Source organism: Eleutherodactylus coqui, unplaced genomic scaffold (assembly GCF_035609145.1).
Source record: "Eleutherodactylus coqui strain aEleCoq1 unplaced genomic scaffold, aEleCoq1.hap1 HAP1_SCAFFOLD_288, whole genome shotgun sequence".
Lineage (NCBI taxonomy): Eukaryota > Metazoa > Chordata > Amphibia > Anura > Eleutherodactylidae > Eleutherodactylus > Eleutherodactylus coqui.
Window position 1 is genome coordinate 7,501 of NW_027102056.1, and position 20,000 is coordinate 27,500.

Below are 20,000 nucleotides of genomic sequence, written 5' to 3' on the forward strand. Positions count from 1 at the left end.
TCGGGAAAACCGTCACGCGAAACAAAGGGGGCCGCGCCGCGCTCTCGGCCGCCCTGAGGCGGGAGAGCTCGGGTCGTTGTCGCTCGGCGTCGACCCCCGACGCCATCGCACGGTGCCTGGGAAAGGGCTGCATCCCTGAGCCACGCGTCCCCCGGAGTGCTCCCCCCGCAGGGGGCTCCGCGAGGTGTCGCGGCGGCAGGGTCGCTCGCCTTCTTCCGCCTCGGACCGTCTGCGCGAAGCCAACCTCCCGGCGGGAGGGTAGACCGAAGGGGGTCGCCCGTCCTTGTGACCCCGCGGAGGGGGCCAAGGGCGGGACTCTGGCTCGGGGGACGGGAGGGGCGCCCGCGCGTCCCCTTCCCCGTCGCCGAGAGCCGTACGCCGGCGTGTGGACCTGCTCGCCGGAGTTCGTCCGGGGCTCGGTAGGGGTGCTCGGCCCTTGAGGTCCTGCCCCGGACAGGGGCGCGGCGAGGGTCCCCTGGCCGCGTCGGCTCTCACGTCGACCCACTCTCTCGCGTGGGATGGCGGCGCGGAAGGCCTCGGCCCGGCATCTCGGAGGGGGGTCGCCCGGGCGGGCAAGCCGGCCAGCCTGCTGGCCCCGCGGCCTGCGCAGGCGGGGTGGGGGGGACTCTTGCTCTCGGTGGCTCTGCCCCAGGAGGGTGCGGGGTGGCGGCAGAGGGGAGGCCGCCGCGGGTGCTTCGAGTTTGAGAAATACTCACTTGGTCAGAGACCGCACACCGCTCGTTCCCTTATATGCAAAAAAGGTGTTCGTCCTGACGTTTTGCGAGGCCTTATTTTACCGTCGTCGGCGCTATCAGGGGAAACACGCCCGCTCCTTCCGTCTCCCTGGAACCGCGCCTCGGCCCCGAGGGCCCAGGTTCAACCTCATACCGGTTCTCACGACATGCATCGACACTCGGTGCAACTCCAGCAGCCGCAGCTCCCGCCGGCCCGGCCAGCCAGGTACGCACCCCTGGTCGGCGCTTGGAGCGTTTGCACTTTGTCGTTTTTTTCTCCAAGACTCCTATCTGCCAACTGCTGTGGACTTCAGCGGTGGCTGCCGCGGGCTATGCGCGGCCTCCTGGGGGTCCCGCCTGCCCGCGCAGGCAGCTAGGACGGGGTTATCAGCAAAGCCTGTGAGGCGCTCTCATGGGGAGGGGGGGCTCCGCAGCCCCCCAAGGTGGCTTCGTACACCTCTTGAACGTTGCGGCCCGGCCGCTCGGAGAGAGCGGTGTCTACCCGGGCAGACAGCCTGTCGGCCCCGCGGCCTGGGCAGGCGGAGCAGGTACTCTTGCGCTCGGGGGCTCTGCTCGGCCCGGAGAGTTGTGTGCGGGGCGCCGTCGCCTCGCTGGAACCAGGGGCGTCGTGACGTTCGCGCGCGCCTAGCCGCCGCCAGAACAGGCCAGAAAGGTTGAGCTGCATACGGATCTAAGCCGTTGCCCAAACTAACTCTGGCCCGTGTGACACAGCCGCGCGCGCGCTTTCCTACGACACTCGACCGCCGGGCTCCCTCGGCCTGGGAGGCACTCTCGGGGCGGGGGGCACCGCAGCCCCCCAAGGTGGCTTCGTACACCTCTTGAACGTGGCGCCCGGCCGCTCGGAGAGCGGGGTCTACCCGGGCAGACAGCCTGTTGGCCCCGCGGCCTGGACAGGCGGAGCGGGGACACTTGCGCTCGGGGGCTCTGCTCCAAGGAGCGAGAGCGGCCACTCTGCTCGGCCCGGAGAGTGGGGTGCGGGGCGCCGTCGCATCGCTGGAGCCAGGGGCGTCGTGCCGTGCGCGCACGCCTAGCCGCCGCCAGAACAGGCCGGAAAGGTTGAGCTGCATACGGATCTAAGCCGTTGCCCAAACTAACTCTGGCCCGTGTGACCGACACAGCCGCGCACGCGCTTTCCTACGACACTCGACCGCCGGGCTCCCTCGGCCTGGGAGGCACTCTCGGGGCGGGGGGCACCGCAGCCCCCCAAGGTGGCTTCCGTACACCTCTTGAACGTGGCGCCCGGCCGCTCGGAGAGCGGGGTCTACCCGGGCAGACAGCCTGTCGGCCCCGCGGCCTGGACAGGCGGAGCGGGGACTCTTGCGCTCGGGGGCTCTGCTCCAAGGAGCGAGAGCGGCCGCTCTGCACGGCCCGGAGAGCGGGGTGCGGGGCGCCGTCGCCTCGCTGGAACCAGGGGCGTCGTGACGTTCGCGCGCGCCTAGCCGCCGCCAGAACAGGCCGGAAAGGTTGAGCTGCATACGGATCTAAGCCGTTGCCCAAACTAACTCTGGCCCGTGTGACCGACACAGCCGCGCACGCGCTTTCCTACGACACTCGACCGCCAGGCTCCCCTCGGCCTGGGAGGCACTCTCGGGGCGGGGGGCACCGCAGCCCCCCAAGGTGGCTTCGTACACCTCTTGAACGTGGCGCCCGGCCGCTCGGAGAGCGGGGTCTACCCGGGCAGACAGCCTGTCGGCCCCGCGGCCTGGACAGGCGGAGCGGGGACACTTGCACTCGGGGGCTCTGCTCCAAGGAGCGAGAGCGGCCACTCTGCTCGGCCCGGAGAGTGGGGTGCGGGGCGCCGTCGCATCGCTGGAGCCAGGGGCGTCGTGCCGTGCGCGCACGCCTAGCCGCCGCCAGAACAGGCCGGAAAGGATGAGCTTCATACGGATCTAAGCCGTTGCCCAAACTACCTCTGGCCCCTGTGACCGACACAGCCGTGGCACGCGCTTTCCTACGACACTCGACCGCCGGGCTCCCTCGGCCTGGGAGGCACTCTCGGGGAGGGGGGCACCGCAGCCCCCCCAAGGTGGCTTCCGTACACCTCTTGAACGTTGGGGCCCGGCCGCTCGGAGAGCGGGGTCTACCCGGGCAGACAGCCCGTCGGCCCCGCGGCCTGGACAGGCGGAGCGGGGACAAGCCAAGGCTACCGGCGGGCGGGATCGACCGGGTAGCCGCCGTGGGGAACACAACTTGGACGTCTCGCGCCGTCGCGGACCACCGTCCTCCGTCTCTCTCTCCCTCTCTCGGAAGGGAGGCCGCCCGAGGCGCACGGGCCTCGGACGGCCAGGGGTGGAAGGGCTCCACCCCAAGGTGGCTTCCGTACACCTCTTGAACGTTGGGGCCCGGCCGCTCGGTGAGAGCAGGGTCTACCCGGGCAAACAGCCTGTCGGCCCCGCGGCCTGGACAGGCGGAGTGGGGGCAAGCCAAGGCTACCGGCGGGCGGGATCGACCGGGTAGCCGCCGTGGGGAACACAACTTGGACGTCTCGCGCCGTCGCGGACCACCGTCCTCCGTCTCTCTCTCCCTCTCTCGGAAGGGAGGCCGCCCGAGGCGCACGGGCCTCGGACGGCCAGGGGTGGAAGGGCTCCACCCCAAGGTGGCTTCCGTACACCTCTTGAACGTTGGGGCCCGGCCGCTCGGTGAGAGCGGGGTCTACCCGGGCAAACAGCCCGTCGGCCACGCGGCCTGGACAGGCGGAGCGGGGGCAAGCCAAGGCTACCGGCGGGCGGGATCGACCGGGTAGCCGCCGTGGGGAACACAACTTGGACGTCTCGCGCCGTCGCGGACCACCGTCCTCCGTCTCTCTCTCCCTCTCTCGGAAGGGAGGCCGCCCGAGGCGCACGGGCCTCGGACGGCCAGGGGTGGAAGGGCTCCACCCCAAGGTGGCTTCGTACACCTCTTGAACGTGGCCGCCCGGCCGCTCGGTGAGAGCGGGTGCTACCCGGGAAGACAGCCTGTCGGCCCCGCGGCCTGGACAGGCGGAGTGGGGACAAGCCAAGGCTACCGGGCGGGATCGACCGGGTAGCCGCCGTGGGGGAACACAACTTGGACGTCTCGCGCCGTCGCGGACCACCGTCCTCCGTCTCTCTCTCCCTCTCTCGGAAGGGAGGCCGCCCGAGGCGCACGGGCCTCGAACGGCCAGGGGTGGAAGGGATCCACCCCCCCGCGGGAAGGGGACGCGCGGCGGCACCCGGACGCGGGAGCGTTGACCCGGGGGTCTTTACTCCGCCGAGGCGTAGCCCGGAGAAGGAGCGAGACCGGCCGGCGGGGGTGGAACACCCCCTCATGCCTCGCTCCTTCTGGGGATAAAGCGCGTCGTCCGCAGGCCGCCGTCCCCTATCCCCGCCCTGGACCGCCCGCATCGGCCGGAGCCCGAGGGGACAGGCGGGGGTCCTTCGCTTTCGGGAAAACCGTCACCAAACGTGGGGCCCGTGGCCCCGCTCTCGGCCGCCCTGAGGCGGGAGAGCCCGGATCGTTCTCTCTCTCGGCGTCGGCCCCACCGACGCCGTCGCACGGTGGCCTGGGAAAGGGCTGCACCCCCTGCGCCACGCTTCTCCCCCGGAGTACTCCCCCCGCAGGGGGCTCCGCGGGGTGTCCCGACGCGCAGAGTCGCTCGCCTTCTTCCGCGGGGGACGGGAGGGACGCCCACGCGCGTCCCTTCCCCATCCTCGAGAGCCGTACGCGCCGAGGGTGAACCCGCTCGCCGGGGCGCCGGGGAGCAGGGCCCTTGTGGTCCTTCCCCGGACATGGGCGCGGCGAGGGTCCCCCGGCCGCGACGGCTCTCCCGTTGACCCACTCTCTCGCCTTGGGTGGTGGTGATGGAGGCGGCTGCCTACGCCTCAGCCCGGCATCTCGGAGGGGGGTCGCCCGGGCAGCCAGCCAGCCAGCCAGCCTGTTGGCCCCGCGGCCTGCACAGGCGGAGTGGGGACACTTGCGCTCTATGACTCTGCTCCCAGGGAGGTGGCAGAGGGGCGGCCGCGGTGCTTTGACTTTGAGCGGTCCCCACTCCAGCACTCTGAGAAATAGTCACTTTGTCAAAGACCGCACACCGCTCGTTCCCTTATATGCAAAAAAGGTGTTCGTCCTGACGTTTTGCGAGCCCTTATTTTACCGTCGTCGGCGCTATCAGGGGAAACAGGCCCGCTCCTTCCGCCTTCATGGAACCGTAGCTCGGCCCCGAGGGCCCAGGATTACCCTCATACCGGTTCTCACGACATGCGTCGACACTCGGCTCGGCCCCGGCAGCCGCAGCTCCCGCCGGCCCGGCCAGCCGGGTCCGCACCCCTGGCCGGCGCCTGGAGCGTCTGGACTTTGTCGTTTTCTCTCCGAGACTCGTCTCTGCCAACTGCCGTGGACTTCGGCGGGGGCTGCCGCGGGCTGTGCCCGGCCTCTTGGGGGTCCCGCCTGCCCGCGCAGGCAGCTAGGACGGGGTTATCAGCCCTCTCAGGGGGGCCTCCGCAGCCCCCCAAGGTGGCTTCGTACACCTCTTGAACGTTGGGCCCGGCCGCTCGGTGAGAGCGGGGTCTGCCCGGGCAGCCAGCCAGCCTGTCGGCCCCGCGGCCTGGACAGGCGGAGTGGGGACACTCGCGCTCGATGACTCTGCTCCCAGGGAGGTGGCAGAGGGGCGGACGCGGTGCTTTGACTTTGAGCGGTCCCCACTCCCTTCTCAGCACATTGAGAAATAGTCACTTTGTCAAAGACCGCACACCGCTCGTTCCCTTATATGCAAAAAAGGTGTTCGTCCTGACGTTTTGCGAGGCCTTAATTTACCGCCGTCGGCGCTATCAGGGCAAACAGGCCCGCTCCTTCCGCCTTCCCGGAACCGTGGCTCGGCCCCGAACGACCAGGTTTACCCTCATACCGGTTCTCACGACATGCATGGATACTCGGCTCAGCCCCGGCAGCCGCAGCTCCCGCCGGCCCGGCCAGCCGGGTACGCCCCCCTGGCCGGCGCCTGGAGCGTTTGCACTTTGTCATTTTTCCTCAAAGACTCATCTCTGCCAACTGCCGTGGGATTCAGCAGGGGCTGCCACGGCTGTTCCCCGCCTCCTGGGTGTCCTGCCCTGCAACACCGGAGGGTCAGTCGGGGTCTTGAGCAACTACTGGTAGGTGCAGCACCTCGGGGGCCCTCTGCAGCCAGCACACGGCTGCCAACAGCCCGCTCTCCATCACCAGCCAGCCCATCTGCATACATCTGCTGGGGGTGCTTTTTTGACTTCCCCCGTTTTGGCCTATGGGGAAAAGCCAAGGGGGGAAACTCCAGAGTCATGCCGACCTCCTGGAACCCCAGCTCGGCCTGGAGCTACTGGTTTGCCCCCTTCCCGGTTCTCAGGACATGCATCGACACTCGGCTCTTCCCCAGCCGCCGCAGCTCCCCTCGGCCCGGCCAGCCGGGTCCGCCCCCCGGACCGGCGCCTGGAGCGTTTGGACTTTGTCGTTTTTTTCTCAAAGACTCATCTCTGCCAACGACTTCAGCAGGGGCTGCCACCTGCTGTTCCCCGCCAATGGGTGTCCTGACCTGCAACACCGGAGGCTCAGGCGTGGTCTTGAGCAACTGCTGGTAGGTGCACCTCGGGGGCCCTCTGCAGCCAGCACACTGCTGCCAACAGCCCGCTCCCCGTCACCATCCAGCCCCTCTGCATACATCTGCCGGGGGTGCTTTTTTGACTTCCCCCATGTTGGCCTATGGGGAAAAGCCAGGGGGAAAACCTCCAGAGTCAGGCCGACCTCCTGGAACCCCAGCTCGGCCTGGAGCTACTGGTTTGCCCCCTTCCCGGTTCTCAGGACATGCATCGACACTCGGCTCTTCCCCAGCCGCCGCAGCTCCCCTCGGCCCAGCCAGCCGGGTCCACCCCCCTGGCCGGCACGCCTGGAGCGTTTGGACTTTGTCGTTTTTTCTCAAAGACTCATCTCTGCCAGCTGCCAAGGACTTCAGTTGGGGCTGCCACCTGCTGTTCCCCGCCAATGGGTGTCCTGCCCTGCCACACCGGAGGCTCAGGCAGGGTCTTGAGCAACTGCTGGTTGGTGCTCTCAGGGGGCCCCTCCACACCCCCAGGCCCACCTCCAGGGCCTCCCTCCCGGCCCCTGGAGCAGCCAGCGCCCCCTCGCCGTCAACGCTCTCTCCCCGTTGGGACTTTGAAACTTTTCTGACCGTGCAAGCTTCGTCAAACGGCAAGGGGGCAAGCGGCGGGCTCTGCCCGGCCTCCTGGGGTCCTGCCCGGGCACTTCGGAGGCTCAGGCTGGGTGTTGAGTGACTACTGGCAGGTGCACTCAGGGGGCCCTCCGCAGACGCCCAGGCACACCTCCGCAGCCAGCACACTGCTGCCAACAGCCCGCTCCCCGTCACACCCCAGCCGCTCTGCATACATCTGCCGGGGGTGCTTTTTTGACTTCCCCCATTTCGGCCTATGGGGAAAAGCCAGGGGGAAAACCTCCAGAGTCAGGCCGACCTCCTGGAACCCTAGCCCGGCCTGGAGCTACTGGTTTGCCCCCTTCCCGGTTCTCAGGACATGCATCGACACTCGGCTCTTCCCCAGCCGCCGCAGCTCCCCTCGGCCCAGCCAGCCGGGTCCGCCCCCCTGGCCGGCACGCCTGGAGCGTTTGGACTTTGTCATTTTCATGACTTGTCTCCTCAAACTTTGTTCGACTGCAAGGGGGGCTGCCACGGCTGTTCCCCGCCCCCTGGGTGTCCTTCCCTGCAACACCGGAGGCTCAGGCAGGGTCTTGAGCAACTTCTGTTGGGTGCTCTCAGGGGGCCCCTCCACACCCCCAGGCCCACCTCCAGGGCCTCCCTCCCGGCCCCTGGGGCAGCCAGCACCCCCTCGCCGTCAACACTCTCTCCCCGTTGGGACTTTGAAACTTTTTCTGACCGTGCAAGCTTCATCGGACGGCAAGGGGGCAGGCTGCGGTCTGTGCCCGGCCTGCTGGGGTCCTGCCCGGGGACATCGGAGGCTCAGCCTGGGTCTTGAGCCCCTACTGGTAGGTGCGCTTTGGGGGGCCCTCCGCAGCCGCCCCGGGCCACCCCTGCAGCCAGCAAACTGCTGCCAACAGCCCGCCGCTCTCCATCACCAACCAGCCAGCCAGCCCCGTCTGCACACATCTGCGGGGGGGTGCTTTTTTTGAGACATACTGTCACTTTGTCAAAGACCGCACACCGCTCGTTCCCTTATACCCCGACAAGGTGTTCGTGCTGACGTTTTGCGAGGCCTTATTTTACCGCCGTCGGCGCTATCAGGGGAAACAGGCCCGCTCCTTCCGCCTTCGTGGAACCGGGGCTCGGCCCGGAGCGACCAGGATTACCCTCATACCGGTTCTCACGACATGCATTGACACTCGGCTCAGCCCCGGCAGCCGCAGCTCCCGCCGGCCCAGCCAGCCGGGTCCGCCGCCCTGGCCGGCACGCCTGGAGCGTTTGGACTTTGTCGTTTTTTCTCCAAGACTCATCTCTGCCAACGACTATAGCATGGGCTGCCACCTGCTGTTCCCCGCCAATGGGTGTCCTGACCTGCAACACCGGAGGCTCAGGCGGGGTCTTGAGCAACGGCTGATAGGTGCACTCAGGGGGCCCTCTGCAGCCGCCCAGGGCCACCCCTGCAGCCACCACACAGCTGCCAACAGCCCGCTCTCCGTCACCCCCCAGCCCCTCTGCATACATCTGCTGGGGGTGCTTTTTTGACTTCCCCCATTTTGGCCAATGGGAAAATGCCAGGGGGAAAGCCTCCAGAGTCATGCCGACCTCGTGGAACTCCAACCCGGCCTGGAGCTACTGGTTTGTCCCCTTCCCGGTTCTCAGGACCTGCATCGACACTCGGCTCAGCCCCGGCAGCCGCGGCCCCCGCCGGCCCGGCCAGCCGGTTCCGCCACCCTGCCCGGCGCCTGGAGCGTTTGGACTTTGTCATTTTTTCCCCCAAGACTCGCCTCTGCCAACTGCCAAGGACTTCAGCAGGGGCTGCCACGGCTGTTCCCCGCCTCCTGGGGTTCATGCCCGGGCACACCGGAGGCTCAGGCAGGGTCTTGAGCAACTACTGTTGGGTGCTCTCAGGGGGGCCCCTCCACACCCCCAGGCCGACCTCCAGGGGCTGCCCCCGGCCCCTGGAGCAGCCAGCACCCCCTCGCCGTCAACACTCTCTCCCCGTTGGGACTTTGAAACTTTTCTGACCGTGCAAGCTTCATTGGACGGCAAGGGGGTGACCTGCGGGCTCTACCCGGCCTCCTGGGGTCCTGCCCGGGGACATCGGAGGCTCAGCCTGGGTCTTGAGCTACTGCTGGTAGGTGCACTCAGGGGGCCCTCTTCAGCCGCCCAGGGCCACCCCTGCAGCCACCAGACAGCTGCCAACAGCCCGCTCTCTGTCACCCCCCAGCCCCTCTGCATACATCTGCTGGGGGTGCTTTTTTGGCTCCCCCCGTTTTGGCCTATGGGGAAAAGCCAGGGGGAAAACCTCCAGAGTCAGGCCGATCCCCTGGAACTCCAACCCGGCCTGGAGCCACCGGTTTGTCCCCTTCCCGGTTCTCAGGACATGCATTGACACTCGGCTCAGCCCCGGCAGCCGCAGCCCCCGCCGGCCCGGCCACCCGGGTCCGCCACCCTGCCCGGCGCCTGGAGCGTTTGGACTTTGTCGTTTTTTCTCCAAGACTCGCCTCTGGCACATGCCATGGACCTCAGCGGGGGCTGCTCCCCGCCTCCTGGGTGTCCTGCCCGGGCACATCGGAGGCTCAGCCTGGGTCTTGGGCCCCTTCTGGTAGGTGCACTTTGGGGGCCCTCCGCAGCCGCCCAGGCCCACCTCCTGCAGCCACCACACAGCTGCCAACTGCCCGCTCTCCGTCACCCGCCAGCCCCTCTGCATACATCTGCTGGGGGTGCTTTTTTGACTTCCCCCATTGTGGCCAATGGGACAATGCCAAGGGGAAAACCTCCAGAGTCCTGCCGACCTCCTGGAACTCCAACCCGGCCTGGAGCCACCGGTTTGTCCCCTTCCCGGTTCTCAGGACCTGCATTGACACTCGGCTCAGCCCCGGCCGCCGCAGCTCCCGCCGGCCCCGGCCAGCCGGGTCCGCACCCCAGGCCGGCGCCTGGAGCGTTTGGACTTTGTCATTTTCATGACTTGTCTCCTCAAACTTTGTTCGACTGCAAGGGGGGCTGCCGCAGTCCGTGCCCAGCCTCCAGGGGTTGCCCCCGGCCCCTGGAGCAGCCAGCACCTCCTCGCCGTCAACACTCTCCCCCCGTGGGGACTTTGAAACTTTTCTGACCGTGCAAGCTTCGTCAAACGGCAAGGGGGCAAGCGGCGGGCTCTGCCCGGCCTCCTGGGGTCCTGCCCGGGGACATCGGAGGCTCAGCGGGGGTTTTCAGCCACCACTGGTAGGTGCGCTTTGGGGGCCCTCCGCAGCCGCCCCGGGCCACCCCTGCAGCCAGCACACTGCTGCCAACAGCCCGCCGCTCTCCCACACCAGCCAGCCCCGTCTGCACACATCTGCCGGGGGTGCTTTTTTGAGAAACACTGTCACTTTGTCAAAGACCGCACACCGCTCGTTCCCTTATACCCCGACAAGGTGTTCGTGCTGACGTTTTGCGAGGCCTTATTTTACCGCCGTCGGCGCTATCAGGGGAAGCGGGCCCGCTCCTTCCGCCCTCCTGGAACCGTGCCTCGGCCCGGAGCGGCCAGGTTTACCCTCATACCGGTTCTCGTGACCTGCATTGACACTCGGCTCTTCCCCGGCCGCCGCAGCTCCCGCCGGTCCGACCAGCTGGGTCCGCCCCCCTGGACGGCACGCCTGGAGCGTTTGGACTTTGTCATTTTCATGACTCGTCTCCTCAAACTTTGTTCGACCGCAAGGGGGGCTGCCGCAGTCCGGGCCCAGCCTCCAGCGGTTGCCCCCGGCCGCTGGAGCTGCCAGCACCCCCTCGCCGTCAACACTCTCTCCCCGTTGGGACTTTGAAACTTTTCTGACCGTGCAAGCTTCGTCAAACGGCAATGGGGGGCAACCGGCGTTCTGTGCCCGGCCTCCTGGGGTCCTGCCCGGGCACATCGGAGGCTCAGCCTGGGTTTTCAGCCACCACGGGCAGGTGCACTCAGGGGGCCCACCGCAGCCGCCCAGGCCCACCCCTGCAGCCACCACGCAGCTGCCAACAGCCCGCTCTCCGTCACCCCCCAGCCCCTTCTGCATACATCTGCCGGGGGTGCTTTTTTGACTTCCCCCCTTTTGGCCTATGGGGAAAAGCCAGGGGGAAAACCTCCAGAGTCAGGCCGACCTTCTGGAACTCCAGCTCGGACTGGAGCCACCGGTTTGTCCCCTTCCCGGTTCTCAGGAGATGCATCGACACTCGGCTCAGCCCCGGCAGCCGCAGCACCCGCCGGCCAGGCCAGCCACGTCCGCCCCCCTGGCCGGCGCCTGGAGCGTTTGGACTTTGTCGTTTTTTTTCCCCCAAGACTCGCCTCTGCCAACTGCCAAGGACTTCAGCAGGGGCTGCCACGGCTGTTCCCCGCCTCCTGGGGTTCATGCCCGGGCACACCGGAGGCTCAGGCAGGGTCTTGAGCAACTGCTGTTGGGTGCTCTCAGGGGGCCCCTCCACAACCCCAGCCCGACCTCCAGGGGCTCCAGCCCGGCCCCAGGGGCAGCCAGCACCCCTTCGCCGTCAACACTCTCCCCCCGTTGGGACTTTGAAACTTTTCTGACCGTGCGAGCTTCATCGGACGGGAAGGGGGCGACCTGCGGGCTCTGCCCGGCCTCCCGGGGTCCCTGCCCGGCCCCGTGGGAGGGACAGGCAGGGTTTCTCACCTACTACCCGTAGGCACTCTCAGGGGGCCCTCCGCGCCCTCGGGCCGCCCTCCCCGGGCTTCCCCCGGGTCCGCGGAGCAGCCCGCCACCCCTCGCCGGCACCGTCTCTCGCCCCCGTTGGGACTTTGAAACTTTTCCCCCCGTGCAAACCTCACCGGGGGGCAGAGGGAGAGACCTGCGGGCCGTGCCCGGCCTCCCGGGACTCCCTCCGGGCAGCGCGGGCGGCTCGGACGGGGTTTTCAGCGAGTGCTGGGGGGGGGTGTCTTCGGGGGCCCCCCGCGGGCCCCCCGGGGCACCTGCGCGGGGTGGCCCCTGCTGCCAGGCACCCACTCCCTATCGACCATCCAGCCCCCCTACATACATCTGGCGGGGGTGCTTTTTTGAGTTCCCCCATTTTGGCAACTTGGCACATCCTATGGGGAAACCGGCAAAATCATGCCGACCTCCTGGAACTCCGGCTCGGCCTGGAGCCGCCGGTTTGTCCCCTTCCCGGTTCTCAGGCATTTTCGGACTTTGTCATTTTTTCAGCCCTCTCTGTCAATGCGGCCAGCGGGAGCTGCCGCGGTCTGTGCCCAGGCACCAGGCTCTCCAAACGGACGCCGGCGGAGGGTCAGGGGGTGTCTCGGCCAGATACTGAAAAACACTCAGGGGGTGCCCAGGCACCAGGCGCTCCAAACGGACACCGTCGGAGGGTCAGGGGGTGTCTCGGCCAGATACTGAAAAACACTCAGGGGCGCACGGGGGCTGCACAGGGCCACCCCAGGCGGCTCCCCCGGGCACCCGGGCGGCCACATTGGCGGCTGGGACCCCCTATTCAGCAAACGCCAGGGGGCGCTCAGGGACACCCGGGGGCTGCTCCACTCGCCCCAGGCCGGCCTCCCTGAGGCGGGCACATTAGCGGCTGAGACCCCCTCTCGACCAAAGACCGGGGGGCGCTCAGGGACACACGGGGGCTGCTCCACTCGCCCCAGGCCGGCCTCCCTGGGGCGGGCACATTAGCGGCTGAGACCCCCTCTCCACCAAAGACCGGGGGGCGCTCAGGGACACACGGGGGCTGCTCCACTCGCCCCAGGCCGGCCTCCCTGGGGCGGGCACATTAGCGGCTGAGACCCCCTCTCCACCAAAGACCGGGGGGCGCTCAGGGACACACGGGGGCTGCTCCACTCGCCCCAGGCCGGCCTCCCTAGGTACCCGGGCGGGCACACTAGCGGCTGAGACCCCCTCTCGACCAAAGACCGGGGGACGCTCAGGGACACACGGGGGCTGCTCCACTCGCCCCAGGCCGGCCTCCCTGGGGCGGGCACATTAGCGGCTGAGACCCCCTCTCCACCAAAGACCGGGGGGCACTCGGGGACACACGGGGGCTGCTCCACTCGCCCCAGGCCGGACTCCCTGAGGCGGGCACATTAGCGGCTGAGACCCCCTCTCCACCAAAGACCGGGGGGCACTCGGGGACACACGGGGGCTGCTCCACTCGCCCCAGGCCGGCCTCCCTAGGTACCCAGGCGGGCACATTAGCGGCTGAGACCCCCTCTTCAGCAAACGCCAGGGGACACTCAGGGACACACGGGGGCTGCTCCACTCGCCCCAGGCCGGCCTCCCTGAGGCGGGCACATTAGCGGCTGAGACCCCCTCTCCACCAGAGACCGGGGGACGCTCAGGGACACACGGGGGCTGCTCCACTCGCCCCAGGCCGGCCTCCCTGGGTACCCAGGCGGGCACATTAGCGGCTGAGACCCCCTCTCGACCCAAAGACCGGGGGACGCTCAGGGACACACGGGGGCTGCTCCACTCGCCCCAGGCCGGCCTCCCTGAGGCGGGCACATTAGCGGCTGAGGCCCCCTCTCCACCAGAGACCGGGGGGCGCTCAGGGACACCCGGGGGCTGCTCCACTCGCCCCAGGCCGGCCTCCCTGAGGCGGGCACATTAGCGGCTGAGACCCCCTCTCCACCAAAGACCGGGGGACGCTCAGGGACACACGGGGGCTGCTCCACTCGCCCCAGGCCGGCCTCCCTGAGGCGGGCACATTAGCGGCTGAGACCCCCTCTCGACCAAAGACCGGGGGACGCTCAGGGACACACGGGGGCTGCTCCACTCGCCCCAGGCCGGCCTCCCTGAGGCGGGCACATTAGCGGCTGAGGCCCCCTCTCCACCAAAGACCGGGGGACGCTCAGGGACACACGGGGGCTGCTCCACTCGCCCCAGGCCGGCCTCCCTGAGGCGGGCACATTAGCGGCTGAGACCCCCTCTCGACCAAAGACCGGGGGACGCTCAGGGACACACGGGGGCTGCTCCACTCGCCCCAGGCCGGCCTCCCTGAGGCGGGCACATTAGCGGCTGAGGCCCCCTCTCCACCAAAGACCGGGGGACACACAGGGACACACGGGGGCTGCTCCACTCGCCCCAGGCCGGCCTCCCTGAGGCGGGCACATTAGCGGCTGAGGCCCCCTCTCCACCAGAGACCGGGGGACGCTCAGGGACACACGGGGGCTGCTCCACTCGCCCCAGGCCGGCCTCCCTGAGGCGGGCACATTAGCGGCTGAGACCCCCTCTCCACCAAAGACCGGGGGACGCTCAGGGACACACGGGGGCTGCTCCACTCGCCCCAGGCCGGACTCCCTGAGGCGGGCACATTAGCGGCTGAGACCCCCTCTCCACCAAAGACCGGGGGGGCACTCGGGGACACACGGGGGCTGCTCCACTCGCCCCAGGCCGGACTCCCTGAGGCGGGCACATTAGCGGCTGAGACCCCCTCTCCACCAGAGACCGGGGGGCGCTCGGGGACACACGGGGGCTGCTCCACTCGCCCCAGGCCGGCCTCCCTAGGTACCCAGGCGGGCACATTAGCGGCTGAGACCCCCTCTTCAGCAAACGCCAGGGGACACTCAGGGACACACGGGGGCTGCTCCACTCGCCCCAGGCCGGCCTCCCTAGGTACCCGGGCGGGCACACTAGCGGCTGAGACCCCCTCTCGACCAAAGACCGGGGGACGCTCAGGGACACACGGGGGCTGCTCCACTCGCCCCAGGCCGGCCTGCCTAGGTACCCGGGCGGGCACATTAGCGGCTGAGACCCCCTCTCGACCAAAGACCGGGGGACGCTCAGGGACACACGGGGGCCGCTCCACTCACCCCCAGGCCGACCTCCAGGGCCTCCCTCCCGGCCCCTGGAGCAGCCAGCGCCCCCTCGCCGTCAACACTCTCTCCCCCGTTGGGACTTTGAAACTTTTTCTGACCGTGCGAGCTTCATCGGACGGCAAAGGGGGCAAGCTGCGGTCCGTGCCCGGCCTGCTGGGGTCCTGCCCGGGGACATCGGAGGCTCAGCCAGGGTCTTGAGCCACCGCTGGCAGGTGCACTTTGGGGGCCCTCCGCAGCCGCCCCGGGCCACCCCTTGCAGCCAGCACACTGCTGCCAACAGCCCGCCGCTCTCCGTCACCAGCCAGCCCCGTCTGCACGCATCTGCCGGGGGTGCTTTTTTTGGAGAAATACTGTCACTTTGTCAAAGACCGCACACCGCTCGTTCCCTTATACCCCGACAAGGTGTTCGTGCTGACGTTTTGCGAGGCCTTATTTTACCGTCGTCGGCGCTATCAGGGGAAACGGGCCCGCTCCTTCCGCCCTCCTGGAACCCTGGCTCGGCCCGGAGCGACCAGGATTACCCTCATACCGGTTCTCACCACCTGCATCGACACGCGGCTCTGCCCCGGCCGCCGCAGCTCTCGCCGGCCCGGCCGGGTCCGCACCCCTGGCCGGCACGCCTGGAGCGTTTGGACTTTGTCGTTTTTTTTCTCCAAGAGTCGCCTCTGGCACATGCCATGGACTTCAGCGGGGGCTGCTCCCCGCCCCCTGGGTGTCCTGCCCGGGCACATCGGAGGCTCAGCCTGGGTCTTCAGCCCCTACTGGTAGGTGCGCTTTGGGGGCCCTCCGCAGCCGCCCGGGGCCCATCCCTGCAGCCAGCACACGGCTGCCAGCAGCCACCACACAGCTGCCAACAGCCACCACACAGCTGCCAACAGCCCGCTCTCCGTCACCCCCCAGCCCCTCCTGCATACATCTGCTGGGGGTGCTTTTTTGCCTCCCCCCGTTTTGGCCTATGGAGAAAAGCCAGGGGGAAAACCTCCAGAGTCAGGCCGACCTCATGGAACTCCAACCCGGCCTGGAGCCACCGGTTTGTCCCCTTCCCGGTTCTCAGGACATGCGTCGACGCTCGGCTCAGCCCCGGCCGCCGCAGCTCCCGCCGGCCCGGCCAGCCGGGTCCGCACCCCTGGCCGGCTCGCCTGGAGCGTTTGGACTTTGTCGTTTTTTTCTCCAAGACTCGCCTCTGCCAACTGCCGTGGGCTTCAGCGGGGGCTGCTCCCCGCCTCCTGGGTGTCCTGCCCGGGCACATCGGAGGTTCAGCCTGGGTCTTCAGCCCCTACTGGTAGGTGCACTCCGGGGGCCCTCCGCAGCCGCCCGGGGCCCACCCCTGCAGCCAGCACACGGCTGCCAGCAGCCACCACACAGCTGCCAACAGCCCGCTCCCCATCACCCCCCAGCCCAACTCTGCATACATCTGCTGGGGGTGCTTTTTTTACTTCCCCCGTTTTGGCCTATGGGGAAATGCCAAGGGGAAAACCTCCAGAGTCAGGCCGACCTCATGGAACTCCAACCCGGCCTGGAGCTACTGGTTTGCCCCCTTCCCGGTTCTCAGGACATGCATCGACACTCGGCTCTTCCCCAGCCGCCGCAGCTCCCGCCGGCCCGGCCAGCCGGGTCCGCACCCCTGACCAGCGCCTGGAGCGTTTGGACTTTGTCATTTTTTCTCAAAGACCAATCTCTGCCAACTGCCCTGGGCTTCAGCGGGGGCTGCTCCCCGCCTCCTGGGTGTCCTGCCCGGGCACATCGGAGGCTCAGCCTGGGTCTCGAGCCCCCTACTGGTAGGTGCACTACGGGGGCCCTCCGCAGCCGCCCAGGCCCACCCCTGCAGCCAGCACACGGCTGCCAGCAGCCACCACACAGCTGCCAACAGCCCACTATCCATCACCCACCAGCCCCTCTGCATACATCTGCTGGGGGTGCTTTTTTGACTTCCCCCCTTTTGGCCTATGGGGAAAAGCCAGGGGGGAAACCTCCAGAGTCAGGCCGACCTCATGGAACTCCAACCCGGCCTGGAGCCACCGGTTTGTCCCCTTCCCGGTTCTCAGGACATGCATCGACACTCGGCTCAGCCCCGGCCGCCGCAGCCCCCGCCAGCCCGGCCAGCCGGGTCCGCCACCCTGCCCGGCGCCTGGAGCGTTTGGACTTTGTCGTTTTTTTTCTCCAAGACTCACCTCTGGCACATGCCATGGACCTCAGCGGGGGCTGCTCCCCGCCTCCTGGGTGTCCTGCCCGGGCACATCGGAGGCTCAGCCTGGGTCTCGAGCCCCCTACTGGTAGGTGCACTACGGGGGCCCTCCGCAGCCGCCCAGGCCCACCCCTGCAGCCAGCACACGGCTGCCAGCAGCCACCACACAGCTGCCAACAGCCCACTATCCATCACCCACCAGCCCCTCTGCATACATCTGCTGGGGGTGCTTTTTTGACTTCCCCCCTTTTGGCCTATGGGGAAAAGCCAGGGGGGAAACCTCCAGAGTCAGGCCGACCTCATGGAACTCCAACCCGGCCTGGAGCCACCGGTTTGTCCCCTTCCCGGTTCTCAGGACATGCATCGACACTCGGCTCAGCCCCGGCCGCCGCAGCCCCCGCCAGCCCGGCCAGCCGGGTCCGCCACCCTGCCCGGCGCCTGGAGCGTTTGGACTTTGTCGTTTTTTTTCTCCAAGACTCACCTCTGGCACATGCCATGGACCTCAGCGGGGGCTGCTCCCCGCCTCCTGGGTGTCCTGCCCGGGCACATCGGAGGCTCAGGCAATGTCTTGAGCCACCGCTGGCAGGTGCACTCAGGGGGCCCTCCGCAGCCGCCCAGGCCCACCCCTGCAGCCAGCACACGGCTGCCAGCAGCCACCACACAGCTGCCAACAGCCCGCTCTCCGTCACCCCCCAGCCCAACTCTGCATACATCTGCTGGGGGTGCTTTTTTGACTTCCCCCCTTTTGGCCTATGGGGAAAAGCCAGGGGGAAAACCTCCAGAGTCAGGCCGACCTCATGGAACTCCAACCCGGCCTGGAGCCACCGGTTTGTCCCCTTCCCGGTTCTCAGGACCTGCACTGACACTCGGCTCAACCCCGGCAGCTGCAGCCCCCGCCGGCCCGGCCAGCCGGGTCCGCACCCCTGGCCAGCGCCTGGAGCGTTTGGACTTTGTCGTTTTTTCTCAAAGACCCATCTGTGCCAACTGCCCTGGGCTTCAGCGGGGGCTGCTCCCCGCCTCCTGGGTGTCCTGCCCGGGCACATCGGAGGCTCAGCCTGGGTCTTCAGCCCCTACTGGTAGGTGCACTCGGGGGGGCCCTCCGCAGCCGCCCAGGCCCACCCTTGCAGCCAGCACACGGCTGCCAGCAGCCACCACACAGCTGCCAACAGCCCGCTCGCCATCACCCCCCAGCCCCTCCTGCATACATCTGCCGGGGGTGCTTTTTTGACTTCCCCCGTTTTGGCCAATGGGGAAATGCCAAGGGGAAAACCTCCAGAGTCAGGCCGACCTACTGGAACTCCCACCCGGCCTGGAGCCACAGGTTTGTCCCCTTCCCGGTTCTCACGACATGCATCAACACTCGGCTCAGCCCCGGCAGCCGCAGCTCCCGCCGGCCCGGCCAGCCCGGTCCGCACCCCTGGCCTGCACGCCTGGAGCGTTTGGACTTTGTCGTTTTTTCTCCAAGACTCGCCTCTGGCACATGCCATGGACTTCAGCGGGGGCTGCTCCCCGCCTCCTGGGTGTCCTGCCCGGGCACATCGGAGGCTCAGCCTGGGTCTTGAGCTACTGCTGGTAGGTGCGCTTCGGGGGCCCTCGGCAGCCGCCCAGGCCCACCCCTGCAGCCAGCACACGGCTGCCAGCAGCCACCACACAGCTGCCAACAGCCCGCTCTCCGTCACCCCCCAGCCCCTCCTGCATACATCTGCTGGGGGTGCTTTTTTGACTTCCCCCCTTTTGGCCTATGGGGAAAAGCTAAGGGGAAAACCTCCAGAGTCAGGCCGACCTCCTGGAACTCCCACCCGGCCTGGAGCCACAGGTTTGTCCCCTTCCCGGTTCTCACGACATGCATCAACACTCGGCTCAGCCCCGGCAGCCGCAGCCCCCGCCGGCCCGGCCAGCCCGGTCCGCATCCCTGGCCAGCGCCTGGAGCGTTTGGACTTTGTCATTTTTTCTCAAAGACCCGTCTCTGCCAACTGACGTGGGCTTCAGCGGGGGCTGCTCCCCGCCTCCTGGGTGTCCTGCCCGGGCACATCGGAGGGTCAGCCTGGGTCTTGAGCTACTGCTGGTAGGTGCACTACGGGGGCCCTCGGCAGCCGCCCAGGCCCACCCCTGCAGCCAGCACACGGCTGCCAGCAGCCACCACACAGCTGCCAACAGCCCGCTCCCCGTCACCCCCCAGCCCAACTCTGCATACATCTGGCGGGGGTGCTTTTTTGACTTCCCCCCTTTTGGCCTATGGGGAAAAGCCAGGGGGGAAACCTCCAGAGTCAGGCCGACCTCCTGGAACTCCAACCCGGCCTGGAGCCACCGGTCTGTCCCCTTCCCGGTTCTCAGGACATGCATCAACACTCGGCTCAGCCCCGGCAGCCGCAGCCCCCGCCGGCCCGGCCGGCCCGGTCCGCACCCCTGGCCAGCGCCTGGAGCGTTTGGACTTTGTCGTTTTTTTTCTCCAAGACTCATCTCTGCCAACTGCCGTGGGCTTCAGCGGGGGTGTCTGCTCCCCGCCTCCTGGGTGTCCTGCCCGGGCACATCGGAGGCTCAGCCTGGGTCTTGAGCCCCTACTGGTAGGTGCACTCTGAAGGCGCCCTCCGCAGCCGCCCAGGCCCACCCCTGCAGCCACCACACAGCTGCCAACAGCCCGCTCCCCGTCACCCCCCAGCCCAACTCTGCATACATCTGGCGGGGGTGCTTTTTTGACTTCCCCCCTTTTGGCCTATGGGGAAAAGCTAAGGGGAAAACCTCCAGAGTCAGGCCGACCTCCTGGAACTCCCACCCGGCCTGGAGCCACAGGTTTGTCCCCTTCCCGGTTCTCACGACATGCATCAACACTCGGCTCAGCCCCGGCAGCCGCAGCCCCCGCCGGCCCGGCCAGCCCGGTCCGCATCCCTGGCCAGCGCCTGGAGCGTTTGGACTTTGTCATTTTTTCTCAAAGACCCGTCTCTGCCAACTGACGTGGGCTTCAGCGGGGGCTGCTCCCCGCCTCCTGGGTGTCCTGCCCGGGCACATCGGAGGGTCAGCCTGGGTCTTGAGCTACTGCTGGTAGGTGCACTACGGGGGCCCTCGGCAGCCGCCCAGGCCCACCCCTGCAGCCAGCACACGGCTGCCAGCAGCCACCACACAGCTGCCAACAGCCCGCTCCCCGTCACCCCC